General features: G+C 38.5%; 1 long non-coding RNA gene across 2 annotated transcripts in view; it reads right to left on the bottom strand.

The window, feature by feature from the left end:
• LOC133101927 (uncharacterized) overlaps positions 1-17,081 on the bottom strand; it is a 337,779-nt gene that overhangs the window by 292,623 nt on the left and 28,075 nt on the right. For both annotated transcript variants that reach the window (XR_009702790.1, XR_009702792.1), the window contains exon 2: positions 14,848-14,901. This is a non-coding gene — a long non-coding RNA (uncharacterized LOC133101927). The remainder of the gene's footprint in view (positions 1-14,847; positions 14,902-17,081) is intronic.

Here is a 17,081-nt window from a genome sequence, read left to right as displayed (position 1 = left end):
TAGGTTCTTCTTTTCTTTTCATGTAATATAAATAATAACTTGTATAGCTCTTCAGCATGTTTTGTTGCTCTAGAATAAGTCTTGGAGATCTATCCAACTTTACCTCTGATTTTGCCCTAAAAAATCATAGATATCATTGTGTACATCAGATTGAATGTACAATGGCCAGACCATGTAAATGGAACTCTGACGCACAATCTATAGCAACCAGCTCAGGAAACCAAACTATTAGCTAGAGTAACCAGCCCAGAAAGCCAGCCTGCTAACTGTAAGTCAGACTTGTAGGAACTAGCAACTGACCCAGGAAGTTAAACAATAATCCCTAAAACAGTTAGCCCCAAATGACCAGAACTTGATTAATAACTGACAGCTTCCCTAACTTTTGTCCTGGCTTCCAACTTAGGGCCAATTAGGGGGCATATACTCACCCCTAACCAATCACATAGGATTTCCCACTTCTACTTAGCCCACCTACAGCTTTCCTATACCAACAGCCTTCAATCAGAGCACACCTGAAGCCTCTCCTTTTATTTTGTATAAAGCTTTCTGGCTCCTCTGCCTGTCTTTGTGTCTCTGCCAAACACAAGTAATAGTGGTTGACTCTTTTCCTATAACAAGCTCAGAAAAAATAACCTTTGCTTGTTCTCATTTGGTTAGTCTTTGTTTATTTCCACATGTAGCAGGCAGTGATAGATTTCATGCTTAATATCATTTATTGTAATGACGCTGTTGGCAAATTTAACTCTAACATATGTTTGGTTAATATTTATTTATTTTTAATTTACTGAATTAAGTAGATAATTTAACAATTATTTATTATTTTATCATTAAAATTTCAGTTGGACTTGTTTCCTTTATAGAACTAGCTGTGGCTCTAGTAAAAAATGGAATGTAGACTGCTTAAAAAATATATTCACAAGGCTTTATTCATTTCCACAGTTAGCAATAAAAGCAAACTTTTCAACAGTAATTTATGCAGTGAATGATAGATTCTCTGAGTTCTGCACATAAGGATGAGTCATTACCAGGGTGTTTTATATAGTGAAAAACAATGGTCATATCTATAAAGACTTTTTACATAATTCGCTTAACAAAAAGATGTTCAATCTGAATATATAATTGATTTTATTATGGCAAAAGCATTTGGTAAGTGGAAGAAAACAGCATGACACTTAGAGCAGTAGAATTCTAACTCATCATAGGTTGAAAATTGACATGAGTTCCCAGATATCTTCTTAGTCCCTATAGTAAGCTGTTTACGAGGTCTGTGACATGAAGTTATTTTAAAATTCAAACCATGAATCAGAAGAAATAATTTTGCAGATAAAGTAACTGGTAAATTCTAATTCCAGTATTTTCTGTTTTCCGCAGATAGTAGCAAAGCCATTTCCAAATTGCAGCCATCTCTTCCTCTCCCCTTCATTGGGTACAAATCTTCCTCCAGTCTTCCAAATCACTCCCAAAGTCATTTCTTCAACTTTTTCTTCTTCCATTGTCCCAGAAATTTCTCAAGCTGTAGATGTGAGGTTCTCCCTCAGAATCATCAGAAGGCACCTGTAAAAATGCAGATTCCTGGGTCCTGCCCCAGACCTTCTGATTCAGAATCTCAGGGCATGGGGCCAGAGGAATGTGCATTTTCACAAGCTCTCCAGATGATTCTATTGCACATCTGGAGTTGAGAATTACTGTGTAAAACAATTGTCTACCTCAGAAATCTCGTCAAATCTCTTGGATTCACAGATGGTTTAATATGATAATGACAGCATAATATATATTTTTAACCTTAGTTTCTTTTGTGAAATTGAACTGGTTTCTCTAACTTCTGATACGATATATTTACTAGATAACTTACTGTCAATCCACAACTCAGGAAAAATAAAACCAAATTTGTCGTATTTGCTGCAAAAGAATCTCCTGGCCTTCCTTCTGTCAGTCTCTTAGTTACCAACTATTTAAACATTTAAAAATAAGAGTCACTAATCATGTAGCTTCTTCTTTCATTAAGTGTCTGACTATAGGCAAATTTGATCTTTAAGTCAATTACTATTACCTGAGCACCTACTATGTGCTAGGAAGTGGTGATATAAAGATGAATCAGACCTGATCCTTGCCTTGAGATACTTACAGTCTAAGTAGCATGACAGTCCAATAAATAAATAATCCTCTGTGCTAAGTGCTATGGTGTAAACATGTCAAAAGTGCTAAGAATACATAGATAGTAAACCAGTTAATGATTCCTATGGGGACTGTGAAAGGTACAAAGAGGAGGCAACATTTAAGCTGGCGTTTTCTGAAAGAGAAGTAGCTCACCAGGCAGAGAGCAAGGAAAGGACATTCAAGAGAAAAAAACAGGACCAAGAACATGGGGATATAAAAGCAGGTTGGATAGAATAGTTCTTTTCCTGGTACATGCTGTGGAGTGACCGTGGTATAGCCATAAAGGTGGGCTTGCCCAAGTTATAGAGCGTCTTGTGTGACATGCCCAATAGTTTGGGTTCATTCTATAGGCATTGAGAGTCACCAAAGGGCTCTGTTTTCTTTTTTCTTTTTAATTAAATTATTATATTTAAGAAAAATGTAGATGTAGGAATTTAGAAGTCAAATTTTAATGGTTCTGATGAACCTAGGGGCAGGACAGGAATAAAGAGGCAGACGTAGAGAATGGACTTGAGGACACAGGAAGAGGGAAGGGTAAGCTGGGACAAAGTGAGAGAGTGGCATGGACATATATACACTATCAAATGTAAAATAGATAGCCAGTGTGAAGCAGCCACATAGCACAGAGAGATAAGCTCAGTGCTTTGTGACCACCTAGAGGGGTGGGATAGGGAGGGTGGGAGGGAGACACAAGAGGGAGGGGATATGGGAATATATGTATATGTAGAGCTGATTCACTTTGTTATACAGCAGAAACTAACACAACATTGTAAAGCAATTATACTCCAATAAAGATGTTATTTAAAAAAAAGTCAAATTTTATTACAAGGCTTAAAATAAAATCAGTATGTTTTCTATTTCATCCCTTTCCATCCCCAAGTCCTGCTCTCCTCAGGCAGCCATTTTCCTTACTTAGAGTTACTCCTAGTATTTGCCTCCATATTTCAAAATAATATGGAGCATTGAAGAAATTTCATTGTGAAATCAACAAATATCAGTATCATTGAGTCTTTTCTTTTGGCTGATCTCTTCTGCAAAGAGGAATTCTCTGGTCTCCTGCCCAAGAGAGGCAGTGGGATCAGGCTTCACTATTAGTTACACAGATTCTGACTCATCCATCATATGTTCTACTTACTTGACTTTTCCCTGGACAGCAGTTTCTGATGCTTAACATGTCAGGAGACTTCCTTGATCTGAAGTTACGTCAATTATTTACTATCAAAGAAATTATTACATTAATTTTAGCTTTATACTTTGAAGATTATAAGTCACCCAAATTGTATATAGCAACTGGACCTAGTTTCTATGAGACAGAAACTAGTTTCTGTCTCATAGAAACTGGACCTAGTTTCTATGAGGAAAGTGAATACAGCTGTAGTAAGGGTAAAGGTTGGGAAATGCTGAAGTCTTCTAATGTAGAAGTCAGTAATCTATGGTGCATGGGCCAAATCTGCTTCACCACCCATTTTTCTACAGCCCACGAGCTAACAATGGTTTATATGTTGTAAGTAGTTTAAAAAGCTCCAAAGATGGGGGACACCTTCAAGATGGCAGAGGAGTAAGATGTGGAGATCACCTTCCTCCCCACAAATACATCAGACATACATCTACATGTGGAACAACTCTTACAGAACACCTACTGAACGCTGGCAGAAGACCTCAGACTTCCCAAAAGGCAAGAAACTCCCCATGTACTTGGGAAGGGCAAAAGAAAAAAGAAAAAACAGAGACAAAAGAATAGGGACAGGACCTGCACCTCTGGGAGGGAGACGTGAAGGAGGAAAGGTTTCCACACACCAGGAAGCCCCTTCACTGGTGCGGATGGGGGATGGGCGGTGGGGGGGTAGCTTCAGAGCCATGGAGGAGAGCGCAGTAACAGGGGTGCAGAGGGCAAGGCGGAGAGATTCCCGCACAGAGGACCGGTGCCGACCAGCACTCACCAGCCCGAGAGGCTTGTCTGCTCACCCGCTGGGGTGGGCGGGGGCTGGGAGCTGAGGCTCGGGCTTCGGAGGTCGGATCCCAGAGAGAGGACTGGGGTTGGCTGCGTGAACACAGCCTGAAGGGGGCGAGTGCGCCACAGCTAGCCAGGAGGGAGTCCGGGAAAAGGTCTGGACCTGCCGAAGAGGCAAGAGACCATTGTTTCAGGGTGCGTGAGGAGAGGGGATTCAGAGCGCCGCCTAAACGAGCTCCAGAGATGGGCGCGAGCCACGGCTATCAGCGCAGACCCCAGAGACGGGCATGAGACGCTAAGGCTGTTGCTGCAGCCACCAAGAAGCCTGTGTGCAAGCACAGGTCACTATCCACACCTCCCCTCCCAGGAGCCTGTGCAGCCTGCCACCGCCAGGGTCCCGTGATCCAGGGACAACTTCCCCGGGAGAACGCACGGCACGCCTCAGGCTGGTGCAATGTCATGCCGGCCTCTGCCGCCACAGGCTCGCCCCGCATCCGTACCCCTCCCTCCCCCGGCCTGAGTGAGACAGAGCGCCTGAATCAGCTGCTCCTTTAACCCCGTCCTGTCTAGGTGAAGAACAGATGCCCTCAGGCGACCTATACACAGAGGTGGGTCCAAATCCAAAGCTGAACCCCAGGAGCTGTGCGAACAAAGAAGAGAAAGGGAAATCTCTCCCAGCAGCCTCAGGAGCAGCGGATTAAATCTCCACAATCAACTTGATGTACCCTACACCTGTGGAATACCTGAATAGACAACGAATCATCTCAAAGTCGAGGCGGTGGACTTTTGGAGCAACTGTAGACTTGGGGTTTGCTTTCTGCACCTAACTTGTTTCTGGTTTTATGTTTATCTTAGTTTAGTATTTAGAGTCTATTATCATTGGTAGATTTGTCTGTTGATTTGGTTGCTCTCTTCCTTTTTTTTTTCCCTTTATATATAGATATATATTTTTTTCTTCTTATATATAGATTTTTTTTTTCCTTTTTTGCTTTCTGTGAGTGTGTATGTGTATGCTTCTCTGTGTGTTTGTCTGTATAGTTTTGTTTTTACCATTTGTCCTAGGATTCTCTGTGTTCGTTTTTTGGTGGTTGTGTTTTTTTCTTTAGCATAGTTTTTAGCGCTTGATATCATTGGTGGATTTCTTTTTGATTTGGTTGCTATCTTCTTTCTTTCTTTTTTTTATTACTTTTTAACTTTTTTATTTTTAATACTTTCTTTTAATTTAATAACTTTATTTATTTATCTATTTTTTTTCTTTTTCCTCCCTTTTCTTCTGAGCCGTGTGGCTGACAGGTTCTTGGTGCTCCGGCAGGGTGTCAGGTCTGTGCCTCTGAGGTGGGAGAGCCGAGTTCAGGACACTGGCCCACCAGAGACCTCCTGGCTCCATGTAATATAAAACGGTGAAAGCTCTCCCAGAGATCTCCACCTCAACGCTAAGACCCAGCTCCACTCAACAACCAGCAAGCTACAGTGCTGGACACCCTATGCCAAACAACTAGAAAGACAGAAACACAACCCCATCCATTAGCAGAGAGGCTGCCTAATATCATAATAATGTCACAGATCCCAAAACACACCACCAGACGCGGTCCTGCCCACCAGAAAGAAAAGATCCTGCCTCAACCACCAGAACACAAGCGCCAGTCCCCTCTACAGGGAAGCCTACACAACCCACTGAACCAACCTTAGCCACTGGGGGCAGGCTCCAAAAACAACGGGAACTACGAACCTGCAGCCTGCGAAAAGGAGATCCCAAACACAGTAAGTGAAGCAAAATGAGAAGACAGAGAAACACACAGCAGATGAAGGAGCAAGGTAAAAAGACACCAGACCAAACAAATGAAGAGGAAATAGGCAGTCTACCTGAAAAAGAATTCAGAATAACGACAGTAAAGACTATCCAAAATCATGGAAATAGAATGGAGAAATACAAGAAACTTTTAACAAGGACCTAGAAGAACAAAAGAGCAAACAAACAATGATGAACAACACAATAAATTAAATTAACGATTCTCTAGAAGGAATCAATAGCAGAATAACCGAGGCAGAAGAACAGATAAGTGACCTGGAAGATAAAATAGTGGAAATAACTACCGCAGAGCAGGATAAAGAAAAAACAATGAAAAGAATTGAGGACAGTCTCAGAGACCCCTGGGACAACATTAAACACACCAACATTCGAATTATAGGGGTCCCAGAAGAAGAAGAGAAAAAGAAAGGGACTGAGAAAATATTTGAAAGATTATACTTTAAAACTTCCCTAATATGGGAAAAGGAAACAGTCAATTAACTACAGGAAGCGCAGAGAATCCCATACAGGATAAATCAAAGGAGAAACATGGCAAGAAATATTAATCAAACTATCAAAAATTAAATACAAAGAAAAAATATTAAAAGCAGCAGGGAAAAACAACAAATAACATACAAGGGAATCCCCATAAGGTTAACAGCTGATCTTTCAGTAGAAACTCTGCAAGCCAAAAGGGAGTGGCAGGACATATTTAAAGTGATGAAAGGGTAAAACCTACAACCAAGATTACTCTACCCAGCAAGGATCTCATTCATATTCGACAGAGAAATGAAAACCTTTACAGACAAGCAAAAGCTGAGAGAGTTCAGCACCACCAAACCAGCTTTACAACAAATGCTAAAGGAACTTCTCTAGGCAAGAAACACAAGAGAAGGAAAACACCTACAATAACAAACCCAAAACATTTAAGAAAATGGGAATAGGAACATACATATCGATAATTACCTTAAATGTAAATGGATTAAATGCTCCAACCAAAAGACATAGACTGGCTGAATGGATACAAAAACAAGACCCGGATATATGCTGTCTACAAGAGACCCACTTCAGACCTAGAGACACATACAGACTGAAAGTGAGGGGATGGAAAAAGATATTCCATGCAAATGGAAATCAAAAGAAAGCTGGAGTAGCAATTCTCATATCAGAAAAAAATAGACTTTAAAATAAAGGCTATTACAAGAGATAAAGAAGGACACTACATAATGATCAAGGGGTCAATCCAAGAAGAAGATATAACAATTGTAAATATTTATGCACCCAACATAGGAGCACCTCAATAAATAGGGCAAAAGCTAACAGCCATAAAAGGGGAAATCGAGAGTAACACAATCATAGTAGGGAACTTTAACACCCCACTTTCACCAATGGACAGATCATCCAAAATGAAAATAAATAAGGAAACACAAGCTTTAAATGATACATTAAACAAGATGGACTTAATTGATATTTATAGGATATTCCAACCAAAAACAACAAAATACACTTTCTTCTCAAGTGCTCATGGAACATTCTCCAGGACAGATCATATCTTGGGTCACAAATCAAGCCTTGGTAAATTTACGAAAATTGAAATCGTATCAAGTATCTTTTCCGACCACAGCACTATGAGACTAGATATCAATTACAGGTAAAAAATCTGTAAAAAATACAAACACATGGAGGCTAAAAATACACTACTAAATAACCAAGAGATCACTGAAGAAATCAAAAAGGAAATCAAAAAATACCTAGAAACAAGTGACAATGAAAACACGATGATCTAAAACCTATGGGATGTGGGAAGAGCAGTTCAAAGAGGGAAGTTTATAGCAATACAATCCTACCTCAAGAAACAAAAAGCATCTCAAATAAACAACCTAACCTTACACCTAAAGCAATTAGAGAAAGAAGAACATAAAACCCCCAAAGTTAGCAGAAGGAAAGAAATCATAAAGATCACATCAGAAATAAATGAAAAAGAAATGAAGGAAACAATAGCAAAAATCATTAAAACTAAAAGCTGGTTCTTTGAGAAGATAAACAAAATTGATAAACCATTAGCCAGACTCATCAAGATAAAAAAGGAGAAGACTCAAATCAACAGAATTAGAAATGAAAAGGGAGTAGTAACAACTGACACTGCAGAAATACAAAGGATCATGAGAGATTACTACAAGCAACTATATGCCAATAAAATGGACAACCTGGAAGAAATGAGCAAATTCTTAGAAAAGCACAACCTTCCGAGACTGAAACACGAAGAAATAGAAAATATAAACAGACCAATCACAAGCACTGAAATTGAGACTGTGATTAAAAAGCTTCCAACAAACAAAAGCCCAGGACCAGATGATTTCACAGGCGAATTCTATCAAACATTTACAGAAGAGCTAACACCTATCCTTCTCAAACTCTTCCAAAATATAGCAGAGTGATGAACACTCCCAAACTCATTCTACGAGGCCACCATCACCCTGATACCAAAACCAGACAAAGATGTCACAAAAAAAATAAAACTACAGGCCAATATCACTGATGAACATAGATGCAAAAATCCTCAACAAAATACTATCAAACAGAATCCAACAGCACATTAAAAGGATCATACACCATGATCAAGTGGGGTTTATCCCAGGAATGCAAGGATTCTTCAATATATGCAAATCAATCAATGTGATATAGCATATTAACAAATTGAAGGATAAAAACCATATGATATCTCAATAGATGCAGAAAAAGCTTTTGACAGAATTCAACACCCATTTATGATAAAAATCCTCCAGAAAGTAGGCATAGAGGGAACTTACCTCCACATAATAAAGGCCATATATGACAAACCCACAACCAACATCATTCTCAATGGTAAAAAACTGAAACCATTTCCTCTAAGATCAGGAACAAGACAAGGTTGCCCACTCTCACCACTATTATTCAACATAGTTCCTGAAGTTTTAGTCACAGCAATCAGAGAAGAAAAAGAAATAAAAGGAATCCAAATTGGAAAAGAAGTAAAGCTGGCACTGTTTGCAGATGACATGATACTAAACATAGAGAATCCTAAAGATGCTACCAAAAAACTACTAGAGCTAATCAATGAATTTGGTAAAGTAGCAGGATATAAAATTAATGCACAGAAATCTTTTTCATTCCTATACACTAATGATGAAAAATCTGAAAGAGAAATTAAGGAAACACTCCCATTTACCACTGCAACAAAAAGAATAAAATATCTAGGAATAAACCTACCTAAGGAGACAAAAGACCTCTATGCAGAAAACTATAAGACACTGATGAAATAAATTAAAGATGATACAAACAGATGGAGAGATACACCATGTTCTTGGAATCAAAGAATCAACATTGTGAAAATGACTATACTACCCAAAGTAATCTACAGGTTCAGTGCAATCCCTATCAAACTACCAATGGCATTTTTCACAGAACTAGAACAAAAAATTTCACAATTTGTATGGAAACACAAAAGACCCTGAATAGCCAAAACAATCTTGAGAAAGAAAAACGGAGCTGGAGAAATCAGGCTCCCTGACTTCAGACTATACTACAAAGCTACAGTAATCAAGACAGTATGGTACTGGCACAAAAACAGAAATATAGATCAATGGAACAGGACAGAAAGCCCAGAGATAAAGTCACACACATATGGTCACCTTATCTTTGATAAAGGAGGCAAGAACATACAATGGAGAAAAGACAGCCTCTTCAATAAGTGGTGCTGGGAAAACTAGACAGCTACATGTAAAAGAATGAAATTAGAACACTCCCTAACACCAGACACAAAAATAAACTCAAAATGGATTAAAGACCTGAATGTAAGGCCAGACACTATAAAACTCTTAGAGGAAAACATAGGCAGAACACTCTATGACATAAATCACAGCAAGATCCTTTTTGACCTACCTCCTAGAGAAATGGAAATAAAAACAAAAATAAACAAATGGGACCTAATGAAACTTAAAGGCTTTTGTACAGCAAAGGAAACCATAAACAAGACGAGAAGACAACCCTCAGAATGGGAGAAAATATTTGCGAATGAAGCAACTGACAAAGGCTTAATCTCCAAAATTTACAAGCAGCTCATGCAGCTGAATATCAAAAAAACAAACAACCCGATACAAAAATGGGCAGAAGACCTAAATAGACGTTTCTCCAAAGAAGCTATACAGATGGCCAACAAAGACATGAAAGGATGCTCAACATCACTAATCATTAGAGAAATGCAAATCAAAGCTACAGTGAGGTATCACCTCACACCAGTCAAAATGGCCATCATCAAAAAATCTACAAACAATAAATGCTGGAGAGTGTGTGGAGAAAAGGGAACCCTCTTGCACTGTTGGTGGGAATGTAAATTGATACAGCCACTATGGAGAACAGTATGGAGGTGCCTTAAGAAACTAAAAATAGAACTATCATACGACCCAGCAATCCCACTACTGGGCATACACCCTGAGAAAACCATAATTCAAAAAGAGTCATGTACCACAATGTTCACTGCAGCTGTATTTACAAGAGCCAGAACATGGAAGCAACCTAAGTGTCCATCGACAGATGAATGGATAAAGAAGACGTGGCACATATATACAATGGAATATTACTCAGCCATAAAAAGAAACGAAACTGAGTTATTTGGAGTGAGGTGAATGGACCTAGAGTCTGTCATACAGAGTGAAGTAAGTCAGAAAGAGAAAAACAAATACCGTATGCTAACATGTATGTATGGAATCTAAAAAGAAAAAGAAAAAGAATGGTTCTGAAGAACCTAGGGGCAGGACAGGAATAAAGACGCAGACGTAGAGAATGGACTTGAGGACACAAGGAGGGGGAAGGGTAAGCTGGGACGAAGTGAGAGAGTGGCATGGGCATATATACAGTACCAAATGTAAAATCAATAGCTAGTGGGAAGCAGCTGCATAGCACAGGGAGATCAGCTCAGTGCTTTGTGACCACCTAGAGGGGTGGGAGAAGGAGGGTGGGAGGGAGACGCAAGAGGGAGGAGATATGGGGATATATGTATATGTATGGCTGATTCACTTTGTTATAAAGCAGAAACTAACACACCAGTGTAGAACAATTATACTCCAATAAAGATGTTAAAAAAATTAAAAAATTTAAAAATAAAGATTTCAAAGTAAAAAAAAAAAAAAATCCAAAGATGAATACTATTTCGTGATGCACAAAAATTACATGAACTTCTAATTTTAGTGTTCATAAAGTTTTGTCGGAATATTACAGTGTTCAATTTTTACATATTGTCTACGGCTGCTTTCATGTTACAACTCTGTAACTGAGTAGTTGTGACAAAAACTGCATGGCTTACAAAGCCTAAAATATTTACTATCTGAAACTCTTTACAGAGAAAAGTTTACTGACCCTTGTTCTAGAACAATTAGTTGTGGCAATGCAAAGAACATCAGGTATGAGGATTAAATGCAGGTAGTCTGGGTAAAGAAAATAGATCAGTAGTAGAAAAACTGGGAGGAAAGTTTTCTGCCTCAAGTTTTTTCTTCAGTTCTTTCTAATAGTCATCATTCTTCTGGTTAATATTAGGTCATGGAGCATTAACCCTGAGCGAATTTAAATCATTAATATTTCTCCATGGAACTTTCCATTTCAGCTTCCCCTTTCACTCTCTCCTACATCATTATTGTCTATACCACTTACCAATATATCTTTAATTACCTGCATACTTACACGCACATGACCTGTTCCTGAAATTAACTGTAAGCTCTTAGTGGGTTTTTTTTTTTTTTAAAAAAGGGACACTACTTTACCCTCTTTTGTTTTCTCATATTTCTAAGACCTAGAATGAGATGCTTATCCACGATGCTCATGAATGTTGAAGGTGATAATAATCTCCTGGGCATTTTTTGCACTTTTTTCTCAGGGAAAAGAAAATAAATCCTACAAAAAATATATTTCCAATTCTAAGAATTCCAACAAGATAGACTTTGATGGAGCTGAACCTTTTAGATGAATAGCACAGTGTAGCAGTTTGGAAAGTACCCAATAGAACATGTGTTCTTTGGTTGAACAGTTGATGAAAAGAGACCTTTAGATCTCTCTTGATTTCCTTTCTTTGGGACTCCACCCCGCTCCCCAACACACATACACACACACAGGCGCACACACACACACACACACACACACACACATACCCTCCAATCATTCCATCCTGCTGTATTCAAAATCAGAGAGAAAACTTCTTGACAGTGAAATAAAAGTAGAAGAGCTTTGAAATAAGCATGCGCTAAGACGCAGAGCGAAAAGAAAACAAAATCCAAAAATACTTCAGGCTGATGTAGCTTGTGTCTCTGAATTTCACCCAGGATTCTGAGGAAAGAGTGAACTGCAGTTTTCATTTAATTCAATAAGACTCCCATTTGGCAGGGTTAACCTTTTCCCTCTTGTGTCTTCATTGTGACTTAGTTGATACAAATTGCTTTCATTAGGGCATTAATGGGCTTCTGGCTGTAGTCTCAAATGGAACCTGTTGCAGTGGTTCAGTACACAAGTAGTCAGGATGCTGTTAACTGTGGTTTAACATTAGGAAGGAAAGGAAGCAGGCTTATAAATGATTGCTGAAAGGTTCTGTCTGAATGGAAATTCTGGAACCTTAAGAGATCCAAACAGAATCACAGATTACACACCTTTCTGGCCTAAGATGAAATTATTGAAGACATTCTCAAACCTTATTCAGTGACATCATCTGTATATTGTATGAAGGAAGCCTTGGTATATTTGACGCTAATACATTTCTCTAATGTAACCAAGTAAGAGTCAAGTTGGAAGAAACGGAAACAAAGTGTGCTACATGGGCTGAAGGATTTGCCAAACAGAACGCAACGGAACTCCAAAGGTTCTGAGACAGACTTTAAGGAATGATAGGACGGGAGAAACAAACTGGCAATTTTTCAGAAAGAATAATAAAGATTAAACTGTCGGACTTCCCTGGTGGCGCAGTGGTTAAGAATCCGCCTGCCAATGCAGAGGACACAGGTCGAGCCTTGGTCTGGGAAGATTCCACATGCTGCGGAGCAACTAAGCCCGTGTGCCACAACTACTAAGCCTGTGCTCTAAAGCCTGCGATCCACAACTATTGAGCCCGTGTGCCTAGAGCCTGTGCTCCGCAACAAGAAAAGCCACTGCATTGAGAAGCCCGCGCACCGCAACAAAGAGTAGCCCCCGGTCACCGCAACTAGAGAAAGCCCGCGTGCAGCAATGAAGACCCAATGCAGCCAAAAATAAATAAATAAATAAATTTATTAAAAAAAAAAAAGATTAAACTGTCATCATCTCTATCCCCCACAATGCCAGCCAGCTGATGATGCAGAGATACCAGGCTGCTTTGGAGACAGTTCTCCCAGCTTGACTCACAAACACAGAGGACAACATATATCCAAGATGTTTGGCACTTTGCTACTAATTTTGGAACTCAAATGTGAGGAAATATTTCTTCAGTAATCTCAGTAATCCCATTCAAACCACAAAATAGAACAATGGACCCATTGAGCATCCTCCATCTCCATAATAACTGAATATCCCTCATTGTTTGAACCGTGTCTAGGCTGTAAATTGCAATAATGAAGCTGAGAACATGGAATGTAGTAGGCGCTTGGTAAATATCTTTCGAACGAATGTATGGGTGAACTACTAGGTAAATAACTGGAGGTCTGGGTGTATGGCTGCACAAATCCTGCCAGTACAGATAAAACAAAGCATAAAGGAGTTTGTATGTATCATGGATAAAGGCAAACATTTTAAAGACTAGGTCCAAAGCAGATTTGCTTATAGAATTCTATGTGGGAGAGTTCTTGGTGAACACATTTCTAATTGTGATAAAAATATCAGCAGCACATTAAACACATTTGTTTATTTATTATCCAGCAGACATGACCAAATTAGTGTCTGTTCTTGTCGTTACTGTTTGATAGATCCTGTTTATTAAAGAATCAATGATTTCATCCTTGGAGAGAGAGGGATTTGTGATATTGCTATGGAATCTTTCTGCTATTCATTTGGGTAACATTTTGATCTTCTCTGGAATAGTACACATTGATCATGGCATGAAAATATTTTTTTGTCATCTTGTGTGAATAGTACCTAGAATTTGGAAAATATGCTATTCCACATGAAAGTTGAGGAACTTGCTTGAGGGCACATAGAAAATTAGGGATGGGGCAGAATTATGTGTCCCAAGATTTAATCTGACCCTAAATTCTTTTGCTCAGAATAATGCTCTGTATTAATCCTTTAATTCCTAGGAATACATGCCCTTCTAACCGAAAAGCCACCTTTCTGAAATTTCCTTTGTAAGCTTCAATAACTATTTTGTTTCCACTACTCCTTGAAAACAATGTTTTTGTTTCAAGTGTCTCAAAATCAAATGTCTACAGGGGCCAGGCAGGTAAAATACACAAATGAAGTGATGAGACAAGTGGTAAGTGACACTGAGCCCCAGTTTCTGGGGGATGTAGATGATGGGACTGCGAGAAACTGGAGATAAAAGCCCAATGTTGAGGATTCAATTTTCTAAGACAGGGCAGAAATTCACATTGGTGTATAAGGCTTTTAAATTTCATTGTGTTTATTTTGGTGACTAATTAAAATGTAAAACACTGTCCAGGCCAAACTAAGCATGTCTGTGGGCTGCATCTAGTTAGAGGGACAGTTCACTTCCTTTTTATACTGCCAGATTGAGCTGCTGGGGGTACTTCGCTCTCTGTTTAGATTGGCTTTTAATTTATCAGCAATCAATCACATTGAAGAAAGTACAGGAATGTCTTCAGTAATGCCAACATCAATGGAATTGTACAGCCTCCCAGGATGGCTACTCAGCAGGACAACACATTTGAAGTTGAGAGGTAGTGTTGTCTGCTAGTTAAGTACATAAACTCTGTTGCCAGGTTGCCTGGGATCTTTCACTTACCAGCCACATAACCTTGGGCAACAGATGTAATTTCTTCCTGGCTCAGTTTCTCATCTGTAAGATGAAGATAATGACAGTTACATGAATACACACACATACACACACAATACTTAAAATCTAAGTTAGTGCTATCTAATTATTTGCTATTACTTATTAATCACAAATCATAGCATTGTTGAAAAGTAACAAACGTTTACATGTTTATGTCACATTAGACAGCCACTGACTCCACAAGTGGCCTCAGAAAACTTTCTTCCTCAGACAGAACAGGTGCAAGAATCAGGCTGCTATGGTATAAATTCCCACTATTTTGTCTTTAACACCAAATGCCATCACTTCTCGGAAATGTCATAACTGCATATTTCAATGAGAGGAATATATAAGCAAATTTTCGAAACACTAAAAATACTAGCAGTTAATAATATGTTAAGCTAACTTTTCATTTTCCCCTTCTTTGGAGATGATCCATTTTAAAGTCAGGGACATTCTGTTCCAGAGTTGAAAGGCAGAAAAATTAAAGGAACTTTATTTTCCTCTTTTATAGGTTATTGAAGCATGAAACTTATTGACAGATGCTTGAGCTAGATATAAGTTACCATGCTATTTCATCCAAGATTGTTTTCACATTCTGGAGGTTTTAATTTTTTTAAAGGGTACCCCCAATTTTTTTGAATGTCTAGAGATAGAGAAAACAGAAGGTCACATGTCATCTTATCTATGTTACTGAAATAATCATATGTTTGTGAATAGTAAATGATGACACAAAATTCATTTTCTGTGGCACAAGCATATTTACCCACCAATGAAAATTCAAGATATACTGCCCTTTAAAGATTCCATAACTTTGTTTTTTATTTCCTGTACTCCTATAAATAAATTTAAATTGTCAGGCCCATGTGCTTTCATTCTACCAAATCCTTTCTTCCCAAGGCAGGAGAAGAGAATGGTGAACTCTCAGAAATAATGCTGGTTGAATTTATTAAGGTTGCGAACATCTACTTCCACTCTGATCTCATCAAGTGCTGCTAGATAGTGGCCTTATGCTCATGTGAAACCCAACCCAGGAGCCAAGAAAAGCAGAAGTGCAGAAGCACTGACTCACATAAGATGGGAAGGCACATTAGAAATGACTGACTCCACACGCCACCTCACCCTCCATTTAACAATGAAGTACCAATGCCCAAAGCGGGATGTGATTTACAAATGTACAACTGGATATCCAGGGGCCAGAAGCCAAACCTAATATTGCCAATTGATTAAAATATCTTTTCTATCCTGAACTGTGTCTACAAGCTTCTAGAAGTGTATTAAAATTGGAGATGCATAACTTACAACATTAACTGGTTTTCCTCTCATAACTATTTCAAAATGCTCAGTTTTTCTCAAATATGATGGGTGATTCACCTGCATACAAATCACCTGAGGTCTATGGAAACTACAGATTCCCAGGCTCACTCCAGACCTGCTGGATGGGGAGGAGATTTAGAATTTGGCTACATGCAGTTTCAGTATACAACTCAGGGGATTGTTATAAAAAATAAAGTTTGAGAACCACTGACGTCTAGGATCTGTGATGTATATTAATACAGGTGGAATTATTGGAATAGGGAAAAACATTCCTACTTAATTTACTCACAAATTGATATACTTTAAAATCTCAAACTTGAGTGGTTAAACTGCTCTAAGGAATAGTTGCTTTATAAATTCTAAATGTGCTCTTGTGTATGTGTACTTAGTGATTTTTCATAGTCACTTTCTCATCTGGTTTTGAATCTTGGGGAATGACCCAAAATGACTCTTACTCAACAGTCAATGAAAGCATTTAGCATATATAAGGTTAAGGAGTTGTACTTTGCTGCACTTAAAACAGATGTGCAGCTAGAATTTAATCTTGTGTTTCTGAAAGGAGACTGTACGTGCAGGGTCAGGGCATCTCAAACCCAAACAATGGCATAGGAACTATCATCTGAAGATGATGCTTTTGTGGCACACTATTTTCTTGATTTATTCCTTAATGTAAAAGAACTACCATACTTAAAATGAAACATTAATATAGGTTAGAGTTTAAATTGTATATCAAATTTAGAAACATGACAACTTTTAAAATGCATTAAATCAGGAAATGGCATTTCAAATATAGAAGATCCACAGACAAACTTTTAGAATTTGAACTTAAATGTGGCTCTCTTCCTTGTCCTGCAGCCACTATTTCCTATCAGCATCATTCAGAGTAA

Source organism: Eubalaena glacialis, chromosome 12, assembly GCF_028564815.1.
Source record: "Eubalaena glacialis isolate mEubGla1 chromosome 12, mEubGla1.1.hap2.+ XY, whole genome shotgun sequence".
Lineage (NCBI taxonomy): Eukaryota > Metazoa > Chordata > Mammalia > Artiodactyla > Balaenidae > Eubalaena > Eubalaena glacialis.
Note: the sequence above shows the minus strand (reverse complement) of the source record. Positions and strands in the feature narration are given on the sequence as shown.